Below are 11,603 nucleotides of genomic sequence, written 5' to 3'. Positions count from 1 at the left end.
CTAAGATTCTAAAAATCTGTCAACAAGCCTTTGTTAAAAGTTGTATAGAAAGGACAAAAGTTTTTGTAGAAGTCTCTGGACAGAAAACAAATAACTATTTAAATAAGTTTATTTTGAAGTAGATAATCATTTCATAAATAATATTGTAAAATTCTATTTTTCCTAATAATGATATGAAGAAATCCGAGCAAAAAACATCCTGGCAGAAATCGGTAAGTAAAACAAAATTAAAATCATTTTCTGTAATATGTTGATATAACACTCAAATTGGTTGTGTAGGAAGATTTGAAGTGGTGCATACGAACTTTGCTATTCGATAGAGACAGAAGATTATCAAGAAACTTTCAAAAGCTTCTGAGGTTGACTCTTATTTAAAGTACATTTTATTTGTATTATATCGTATTTTCCTTTGAATTAACTGTTTAAAAACAACTGTTCTTCCATGTTTGCAGCCAGTAGTCACTTTTGATGACATAAATTTGCATTTTCTCGAGCAAAAATAACAAGAAAAAAAATTAATAGAAATTCTGTAAAGGGTAACTGCAATGTCATTCATTATTTACTGGGTCATTTCCCGTTTCAGCAAACTTATAGTTCAGATAAGATCGATCTGAATACCGGCTGCATAAGTGACCATAAGAACGAGTCTTTTCATCTAGCTCTTTCATCTAGCATTGCTTTGTGTTATTGCTCTCGTTAGTCTAGTTTGTACCTCCAAGATTTTCATTTGTTATTTACTTGAAGACGTATTTAAACTTTTAAATTAGCTATCACTTAGTTGATTATTTAGTCCATTTTAAAATACAGCACTGTCATTAACAAATGATATAAATAAATGGAAGGAGTGGATACGGATGCTAGGTGATTAGCATTAAACGAGAAAAATAGCTGTTAATCTACAAATTTTATTCGATATATCTTATTATATGTCGAATATATAACATTTATTCGATATATACGAGTTTTATTTGATATCCTTCGTTGTACATCTCGACTAATTGCAAAACTAAATTTATTCATTTCAGCAAAACATGACTTTGCAGGAAAATTATGAAATAGGCTGTATTCAAAACATGTATTCTTCAGTAACACTAACAGCTATGACTGTCCTAAAAGTGACATTTTTCACAAGATGCTAGTAGCTCATTAATTTTATATTCTGATATACGCAGTTCTCTCTCTATTATGATCCAATTCTTCCTAATTTCTCTTTGGCTCTCCTAAATATTCAATTCCGAGAGCATCCGGAAATTGAGAGTCAAATAATTGCTAAATTTTTGCGGAGTGTCTATGAAAACTTGGAACTTTAATAAATGGCTATAAATGACAAACAACTGTTCCATTGGGGAATCATGGAGCCCATAGGCTTAGAAATTTTAAAATCTTCGTTTTCTTTCTAAATTAACAATATTAGAAAACTGATCATATATGATTTAACCTTGTAATATGAAAATTGAAAAATGTGACGAACGAAAAAATGAAACAGAAATCTAATGCCTGTTCATTCTCATTTATTTCCTGCTTTCTTTCTGTTATCTTTTCAAAGAACATAACAGGACTGAACTATGCATTCATCAGAATTTTAAAATTAAAAAATCATTCTCACTGAGTGCTGTGAAGTTGGCGGCTAACAAAATACCAACTTTTTTTTAAAATTATTTTCCTCTATCGACAAATTAATTTTTATAAAGCAGTAAATTTCATGAACGCCAGTTGAATCGTTGGAACTCACATTTACAGTTCATATATTTGTTGTTCTTTTAGATACGGATAAGTTCATAGAGTTCGATTTTTGAAAAATCTTTACTCGGCATTATTTTTAAATTGAAATAATGATGATATTTATTTAATTAAACTTCAAGACTACCATAAATATTCAGAAATGGTGAGATGGCAATAATCTCGGATGATAGGACGTTGCTTTTCTACTTTAATGATTAACTTTATTTTCACTTAGCACACTTTTTTTTTTCTTCCAACAAAAAAGTTCCAAGAAAAGTAATGAGCAAATAAATAAATATGGATACATGTTGACATAACATTAAGGATAACTGCAAGTACTAACCAACGCGGAATCCATATTTTCCAATAAAATCATGTTGTCTTTCTCGTATCCGCATAGTACATCCCTTTCTCTCTTTAAATGTTTGAGGAAAAAGAGTGAATCCAACTAGAAAATTGAAAGTATTGAGCAAAAATTACTATTTCCGTGTTTGAAGTGCAGTGCTTGAAGTATTGCACTTTAAATACGGAAGTCAATTTTTTGACTAAAAATCAGTTTTACTCTTTTATTTCTCAAAAATTATCTTCTAATTCGTTCCTTATTTTGTTTCCTGCATTGTGAGTTCTATTTCTATTTTTTGATGGGTTTAAAAAAATGAAAACTTACTATTTCATCTGTAACCTTTTGCAAATGTTATAAATAAAGCAGTAGCTTTCATTTCTTTTAAATCTATCAAAAAAGTTACGTTGATCTAAAAATCTGAAGATAATTAAAGATATTTTAGAAATCATAAAATGCGATCTAGTTTCCTGGGAACACTATAACTTGCTGAATAAACACAGGTAATTCGAATTACTGAAGCTGGCAAATTACATAGAAATAAGGCATACGTGTTATAACTACAGTTTCGCTATTACAAGAGATATATAGATATGATCAACATTCTTTTTAAAAAGGAAAGTAAATTCTTGACTCGATGCAATGCAGCGGAAATATACGACTTCGAAACATATGAAAAGCGGAACTACATTTTCCACATACTATCATGGATCCAACAGCGATGTTATATCACTAAAACAGAACTGTATCACTGAAAAAATGAGTTTTACTCATAGCTACCAATAAGACATTGACGACGTAGTTGATTAATACTAAAAAAGAAAAACCTGCAAATTAACCTGTGATCAACGCGGACAATCGATCCACAGTATTGTTTTGACCTTTGAGATTCTTAATCTCCTTTGTTATTGCACGTCGGTATGATCAAATTAAATGAATTAATAAAAAGGAAAAATCATACGAATCTCAAAATATTTCTTTTTTTAACGCATAAATCCCAAATGATGTCCAAAAAGTGGAGAAAAAATCGAGACAATAAAATGTCTTGCTGGTTGTTAAATTATGACATAGAACACTAGTTACTTTGTTACAACATCCACGAAGAAGTATGAAAAATATGTCACAACATCTATAAAAAAGTAGAAAGAAATTTAAAACAACCTTTTCGCAAAAAGGCGATGAATACTGGAGGTATAGCACTCAGCCAATAAACAATACCTCGGCACCTGTACGCATCAAGCAGAAGTAGTGTTTATTAGCTGAATTGCTTAACCGTGCTACAATTGACGATGAAAGGAAAAGAATGGAAAGAAGAAATCAAAATAGTTAGGTGAAGGATAATTTTTGCTTTTCTGGTCTCTGAAATAAGCGAAGTAAGAGCAACGAATATTACCGAAAAGTGAAGCTGAGCATCTGGCCAAAATTCTTAACAACCAAGAATGAACGACAGTAGGAATCCGGACGTGACACAACATCGCTGAAAACAAGGTAATATTATATGCTATTGATAAATAGTAGACATTGGACACTGAAGTTAAATTTCTAGCTGAAGAACACGATCAAATCGTATCAGCAACAAGGTGGTGCAGAACAAACCTGAACTTCCAAAAAGATTATTTAAAACTCAAGAAAAACTCTTCTAGGCATTCCCCAAAACTTTATATATCATTTAGTACCAATTTCCGGTCTGAAATTGCAGAATTGACTTTTTGATTTTAAGTGATCTATCCTGTATAAAAATACTGGAGAACTTACTGTAACCCATTGTTGTCATCCGAGAGTTCCGTAAGACTGCAAAAAGTTAGGTGAGATATTGCAGGAAGTTTATGAATGCAGAATCACAGCTTAAATTCCAAACGTGTCACCAACTAAATATTAGAAGATGAGTTCACTGGAACACCTTTCAGTATATATATGTATGGGATTTGTTAACCAAATTGTGATTCAGAAAGTCCACCACTTAATAATTACTTTCGAATTGCACTAATCAATGCAGTCATTCTAGCGAATGACTTTTGGTATCAAACAAAAGAATGTGACCGGATTTGATCTGTTGATGAATTTGAAGGTCATCTGATATTAAATAAAGTAAACTTGGAGTTCTCACATGGCATACTGACGACACTGGCTGAAATGTCGTCAAAATATGCCTCAAGCGTTATTAGTTCTTACTTTGAATTGTGGACAGATGAAAACATTACCTGTATTTACATACATATATCAGACATATTTCAAAAGATTAGCAGAGAGAAGAAATAAAAGTACGACGTATCTTGTAACTTATGATAAACAAGTCAGGATTAAAAAATTATTATGCAAAAAATTAAAAAAAAAAAGTTAAAACTATTATGCATGCAAAAAATTATGCAAAGAAATTAAAAAATTATTATGCAAATAATGAAAAGAGTGGAAAAAAATTTGGATGATTTCTTGCAGTGATTATTAAATCTTTCTAAATCTTTTCACGGAATGAATACAGTTGTCTAAGCAAGGTAATATTATTGATGGTCATAAACATCAGAATTCCTAACAAATCCTAACGACTACTTCACTCTAAATCTTCCAAACTCTTACTTTCACATAACAACGGTAACGTTTCAGCCATTTCAACAAAACCGTCAAAGTAATGCAGGGATAAAGCAATGATTCGCAAACTTAATTTCTGTTCGATTAGCACAATTCTAACTGGAAGATGTCCGTGATAGCTTTCATTGCCGGACGAAAAAGAACCCTGCCGAAAATTTAGTCTGATCCCTTGAGCCATTATATTAACTTTTACAGTTCGGAAATGGAATATGCATTTTTTACATCAAAGCATCTCACTGAAGATGTGCATCAGTGAGATGTTGTGGAACAGAGCATGGTGCCCTAACATATTTTTGCTCCATCTCTTTCGCCTGATTTCTCATCCGGAAAATTAACTGAACTTGTCTGTTCCGCTGAGGACGGTGGAAATATTTCGGTGAAGACTCTGTTGCTGTAGCAGCTTGCTTTTGATCTATAGAACTGACGCTTTCACTCAAAAGAGCGTGAAATATTTGGCCGCAACGCTGCAGTGATGGGACACTGTGTCCAAATAAATGAGAAATGAGTTATCTTCTAAATATTGTTACTGATAAATCGGGTGCAGAAGAGTAGAAGGTTACCAGATAGTATAATACCGAATGGTTCAGATGAGAATGATAAAATAAGAGGTGGAAATCGAGTGACTATCAACGTAGACTCAGCAATTGACACTGAACTTGCAGAAGGGAAGTGAATCATCAAGCAGAGAGAGAGAGAGCGGGACAAATAGATAAATAGACCAGTATGCCTTCCTCCCTGGAGGACAATGAACATTGAGAAGGGTGACACCTACATGAAAACGCAGTTGCCTTCCCTTTGAAAAACAAAGTGCATTGTTAAAAGCATCCGACTGTGCCGTGTCCTTCCTCGAAGTAATCTGTATACGTTCGTTTATGATTGATTCTCCGACAGTCTCGAATGCTGAAGGACAGGAGAAAATATAGTCACTAACTAACTGCCGAATGGAGGAAGTTCGGGAATAAATGGGAAAGATGTTTCTTCCCTTCCTGCCAGGAAAGAAAACAGAAAGACAGAGCAGAAAGTTTGAGATGCAGCTGACGTCACCGGGAGAAGTGGAAGTTTTGCTGTACTTTGGATGTGCATATATATTAAATGTCTACACGCACCCTGCAACCTACCTCTCACTGCAGCCTATTTCCCCTGAGAGATGGACGATATTCTGAACTTCTGATTACTCTTCACTCCACCCCCTGCAAAAGTGCATTCATCAGACTGCAGTCAGGCATGTGTTTGCGCGTGTAGACAGATGTAAACCGAGAGATGAAGGAAGAGGCGGTATTATATTGATTGTAGTAAGAGCATTGAGAAATCCGGAAGGACGGGACAAGGCATCCCACTGTTACTAACACACACGCAACACGTCAACAATAATATAAATTACGTGAAATAGATGTTTGCATTCTATGCACTTCCTAAGAATCATGTGTGACAATGGCAGCAATCGATTGATGGGCTGCTTTGTCGAGTGTGTACTCTTAGAGAGGCAGAAGGGAAGGAGGAAGTAATGATGATCAATTTAGTTGCTTGGAAAGTGCAGTCAGAAGAGAGCAAAGACTGTTTGCGACACATATCATATCTCTTGCCTGTCTTCTTAACACTGCCATGAGAAGAACCCATCATTTCTAGAGCAAAAGTTCGAGAAAGCAGGAAGCAAACTGGAGGCCATCATTGATTCCTGAGAAGTTTTGGAATTGAACTTCTACCTACTGAACCTCGTTTCCATTCAGTCCTGAGGCTGAATTTAATTTTGTTGGAAAAGATGGAGTCTCAGATTTCTTAATGCTTGCTATTCCATGAGATCCTTGATTGTGAAATTAACCTTTAGATCATCGACAACTTTTTTTTTCATGCATCTACTTTTTAGCTATGATAAGACTTTTTAATTTCCAATCATCTGCTAGTACTATTTTCATGTTAGCGGTATTCACATTCACTCGTGATGTTGTCTCGGCATTAAATGTTCTGTCATTTCGAATTTTGTACGAAGACTAGAATAGCTTATTTAATGTTAAGAAAGACTGAGAGATCAGACTTATCAGGTGGTTGTACCAATATTTTCACTACAGTCTTTCTTTAAATATACATAATGAATTATTTATTGTCACTTACTGCAAAAGTATAAGGATAGAGTCTTAATCTCATTATAATTAAAACAAATTCATAAAAGTATCTTGAGAACTTATTACAATTTGCACTGTTGAAAAAGTTGCAGCACACTGACAAAAGGAAAATGAGACGTTTAACGAGTAAATAAATTCACGGCATTTAATCCAAATAAATGTTATATTTGTTGACATTTTATGCAGTATAAAAAGCGTAGTTAGGCTACCAATTGGCTGAGACTTATCGTTCGCTAAAAAATATGGAATGGATGTGGAAATGGTTGAGTCATTTTCGCCGTTGAAGAGGAAATCTAACGTTGATCAATGGTCAATTGCTCCAACATTCACTGAAATATGTTTATTGGCGTTTTGTATTATTATACTGCATACTTTAGCTATCGTTTCAAGTTATGAAGTGATACTAACGCTGCAAGATGTTTTCTAAAAATGCCGAACTAAAACGTTCTTCACTGTATTATGTGTTTCATGCTTTCAAATCCAAAAGTCCAAAAGCTATATAGCGGAACTCTGTGACAAACGACAAATTTATTGTTATAATGTTTTCCTGACTTTACCATCTTCCAAATTTTGGTACTTTCCAAATATCGTGTTATTGATCAGTCCCAAAATATGTTCGGAAAAATTAAATAAATACGAATTATTTCGAAGATGTAATTAATTTTAAAAGATTTCCATGTAATTCTCTATTTCTCAATTTCATAAATCACATCCGGTAAGGCATCAAAGAGATAGCCAGAAATAAAAAAATCTTTCACTATTTGTTATGAAAGAAAGTAGCGATGCTTAAAACCCAATTTTCTAAAAATAAATTCAATTTGAAATAATTAGCTTCTATAATGCAATAATGGTTCAGTGGAATAGGCCTTAAAAGACGTGACACAAGAAAGGACCAGTAATGCTTCTCAAGCCATTACTTTTTGTTCAGTTCTTCTGTGGTTGAAATAACTTGAAATAACTACAGTAGCTGACTGAAATTTAAACTTGAGAAAATTGCAATATAAAAACAAATGAAAGTTAATACATGATATTAAAAAGAACCTAGCAGTTCTTTGAAATTTATTATTATTTCATTTAAAGGAAAAGTTTAGATTTATAAGAAATTCTCAAATCTTGACTGCTATGAATTAAGGCAATTTTTAAATCACTTGCTATAACTAGAAATCAATGATTATAAGTTGAAATTTAAGGATCAGAATGGAAGCATTTATTTGTATTTAGAACAAGTCCATGATAATAATAAGTAATAATCCTAACTGATAATTAATATTTACTTTTTGTTCCGAATCTTTTTCTGTTCTTGTGTAAGTTCATTTTGTTTATCTTGCAATGCTCCTTCTGTAATTAAATGATTAAAAACGGAGATGGGGCATTCAGAGAAAATTCCAACATATCAATGTTAAATTTTTTATTCTGCCGCGATTCATATCACCACTTCTATTAGATTAGTCCGATCATTTATGATATCACTTTTCTGTATAAAGATAAATGTATAAAGGCTTCTGCATACTCAAATATGATTTAGTTTAGAAAGACTCAATTGCAAAATGCTGCTTCGAACTTGTCTAACGATAGTACAGAATTCTGGTTGACACAATTTTTTCTGCAATGGCGCTACCGCTATCTGAAGGATAGTGCAAGACAAGCTACAGTTGAAAATATAGCGTACAAATGTAGTAAATTTTTTACAAGGAGTAGTAGAGCCAGAACTAGGGCACCGATATAAGCTTGGATTTATAATAGTATTGTATTTTGTAATTTTTTTTTTTTTTTTGCAAAACCTTATTAACTCTGGTAAGATAATGTATTTCTTGAAAACAAAAGCATTTGGAGCAGGCCTTATAAAAAGAAAAAATAGAGCTTTTTGTATCCACTGACACTCATTTTCATACCTTATTTACTTTGCTAAAATAATAAATATATGATAATATATGAATTATGGAATTAATATATATATAGAAAAATTATGAAACTTTAACTAGCTTTAAAGCCCTGGTAATTTTCCGTTTTTTTCAAGCAATAGGAGCATATTCCAGTATGGTGTTAGAAAGAACTGTTGGTGATTTATTTAAATAAAAAAGAAGCAGTGTAAATTCTTGCTAGTATTACCAGCCATATCTCCTAATTATAGGACTCCTTGCATCTTATTTTAACTGGTGAGCTAATTTTCTTTTTTTCAGTAATCATTAGAATTATATTGATGATCATTATAGTTAATTTTTTCAGAGAAACCTTACCCAAAAATAAAAGAATTAGCATATTTATTACAGACCTTATAACCCAATCTATTAGCATATAGTACAATTGTATGTGCGGCTTACTGTGCTTATTTTGCCCACTTAATCAACTCTCCATTTATCTTTAATAAATTAGGGTTCAGTCTAGGTAACATAGGTTCTTCTATATTACCACAGTTTTATCACATATATTAGGCTACGTGTTAAGTAAATAAATAATAAAAACCAGCACTATAGATAAGGCGTTATTAGACACAAGAATCTTTACCATCATTATTGGGTCAATGATATTTATTTTAATTTTGAACAGAATTAGTAATCCAGTAGAAATTTTCTTTTCTAGTAGTCTATCTCTTATTTTCAATTGATTCTCATCTTTGAAAAGGAGAAATGAACTATGAAATTACAGATTTCATTCAATTACAAAATATGAAAATTATTTGAATTACACATTTCAATTAATACAAATAGACCAGTACAAAAAATTATGAAGTAAAATGATTCATAATTTCTGAGCTATTTGTTGTTATGATTATAAAATTTTTATGAGCATATGAAATTTTTGTAGGAAACGAAATTTTAGAAGCAGTTTAACAAATCAAAGATAGAAAGAATGGTTTAATTTTAATTAAACATTCAGCTGTATATATGACTTAAAAATAAAATGAAAATTAATTTTTGACTTTTAAACCTGTCTGACGGGATTTGAGAAGCTGATTAAAATTAAAGGCAATTGCAGTGACATTCATTGGTCATCTGGTATTTGCTCACTTGAAAAGGACGCTCAACTTCGTGATGGCATACTTAGAAAACTGTGACATTTTTAAAAATATGAAATTTAATGTTTTGAAATACAAAGCTAAGAAAAAAAAGTATACAAATTTGTGTTTTTTTATGATAACAAATGCTCATTACATTTGTCATGCAGATGTTTCTTTAATACTTACCACTTTGAGATAATTCCAGTATTCTGATAATGAAATAGTTGGAATAGTTGATGATATAAATTTTCCGCTTTATCATGAAACAATAAAGTTTAGGCAATAAATTAATTAAAAAAGAGATGCTAATTATCAATAGTAAACTAAATGAAAATATTAAAAGAAACAAAAAATTTGGTTGTTTATCGAATGCATTTCGATACACGATTTACCAGTGAAAGAATATTTATTGCTTTTTCTCTTATATGTAAGTGCTGCAACGATTTGAGATAAAGTTTACAGATAAAGCATGAAAATTTAATGGGCAAAAAAAAATGTAAACAATACAGTGACGGTAAGATCAAATAAGCAATTTGAGAAATTTAATTGGTTTAGTCAAAATGAATAAATCAATTTGAAATATATGGATTACTTACTGAATGAATTGTCTAAATAATCTTCTGTGAATGAATCCGATTTCCATACCAGAATTCATGGGGTTGAGAGCATTAAAGTAGCATGTTATCATCATGAATATTTTCGTTTTCTTTGAATACAATTTATCATTTATCATTGAGTAAAATCATCACAAAATTGTTCAAAAAAGTGTTAATATAAATTTGATGTGCAATGGTAAATTTAAGAGCGATGTGTGAACAAATAATAAAGTGATACAACAAGATTTATTTTCTCATTTCCATTGTTTTCAACTAATTATATTTTTTGCGATTCCTCGATCTATTACACAATTAAAAAGCCTATCTTATAATTGTTTGAAAGTTCGATAGTTAGATTTCAGGATGAAGGAAATGTTTCGTTCATTTGAAACTTAAACTTCCAGATTTCCAGAAAAAATTATCTTTCGTTGATAAAAAATGTTGCCTTCAATTTTATAATCTAAAATTTATAATAAACTAAAATAAAAAAAAAAAAAAAAAAAAAAAAAAAAACTAAAGATAATAAGTATAAATCCAACATTAATGCGATGCTAAGTTAATTATGAGTTACTCTAAATTGATGTTTCCGCCTTACCGACATGCGTTTCAGTATTCAAAATAAAGCGAAGTGTTCCAGATATCCGCAACAACAATTTAAGTTTTCTTTTTTTCTTATTACTTGTAATCAACCTGCTCCTGTGTTATTTTAATTGGTTAATTAAAAAGGTAAGAAAGATAAGAGATGAATGTTCGTATTATTTGAATTGTCTTTGAAATATTGAATCATTTGTTATGAGTGCTGAATTAATAAATGATTGTATTTCTCTAATTTTTACTACATCTGCAAACTAATGGGAGTACTAATAATAGAGTTAACCGCATCACACACTTTTAATTAAAAAGATTAAAAAAAAAAACTTTGAAACAAGAAGAGAAAAAAATTTTAAGAAACAGCTGCAATCCATATTTTTAATTTGCTACAGCTAAAAAATCTAATAATCTTATTGCTAGTACTGTCAACATCAAACTATTTTAGACTTTAGTATTCCTGTGCTTATTTTTTGGAAAAATGAAAAACTGTTGGCAAATATTTATAATGACCACTAAGTATTTTTTGAAATTTCTTTTGAAAATCAATACATATGGCAGTCGAATTTGAATCCTTTATTTCCAATATTAGCTGACCAATAAGAAATTAATCTTCCAACTTCATTTATCTTATATGGATTGCAACTATTTCT

The 11,603-nt window shown here is 31.1% G+C and overlaps 1 non-coding gene across 1 annotated transcript; it reads right to left on the bottom strand.

The window, feature by feature from the left end:
* Positions 1-3,238: 3,238 nt before the first annotated feature.
* Positions 3,239-3,378, bottom strand: Bma-mir-5364. The gene has a single exon (XR_006228211.1). It is a non-coding gene; the product is annotated as a pre-microRNA Bma-mir-5364 (primary transcript).
* Between the last annotated feature and the right edge of the window lie 8,225 nt (positions 3,379-11,603).

Source organism: Brugia malayi (assembly GCF_000002995.4).
Source record: "Brugia malayi strain FR3 genome assembly, contig: Bm_v4_Chr2_contig_001, whole genome shotgun sequence".
Taxonomy (NCBI): Eukaryota; Metazoa; Nematoda; class Chromadorea; order Rhabditida; family Onchocercidae; genus Brugia; species Brugia malayi.
Note: the sequence above shows the minus strand (reverse complement) of the source record. Positions and strands in the feature narration are given on the sequence as shown.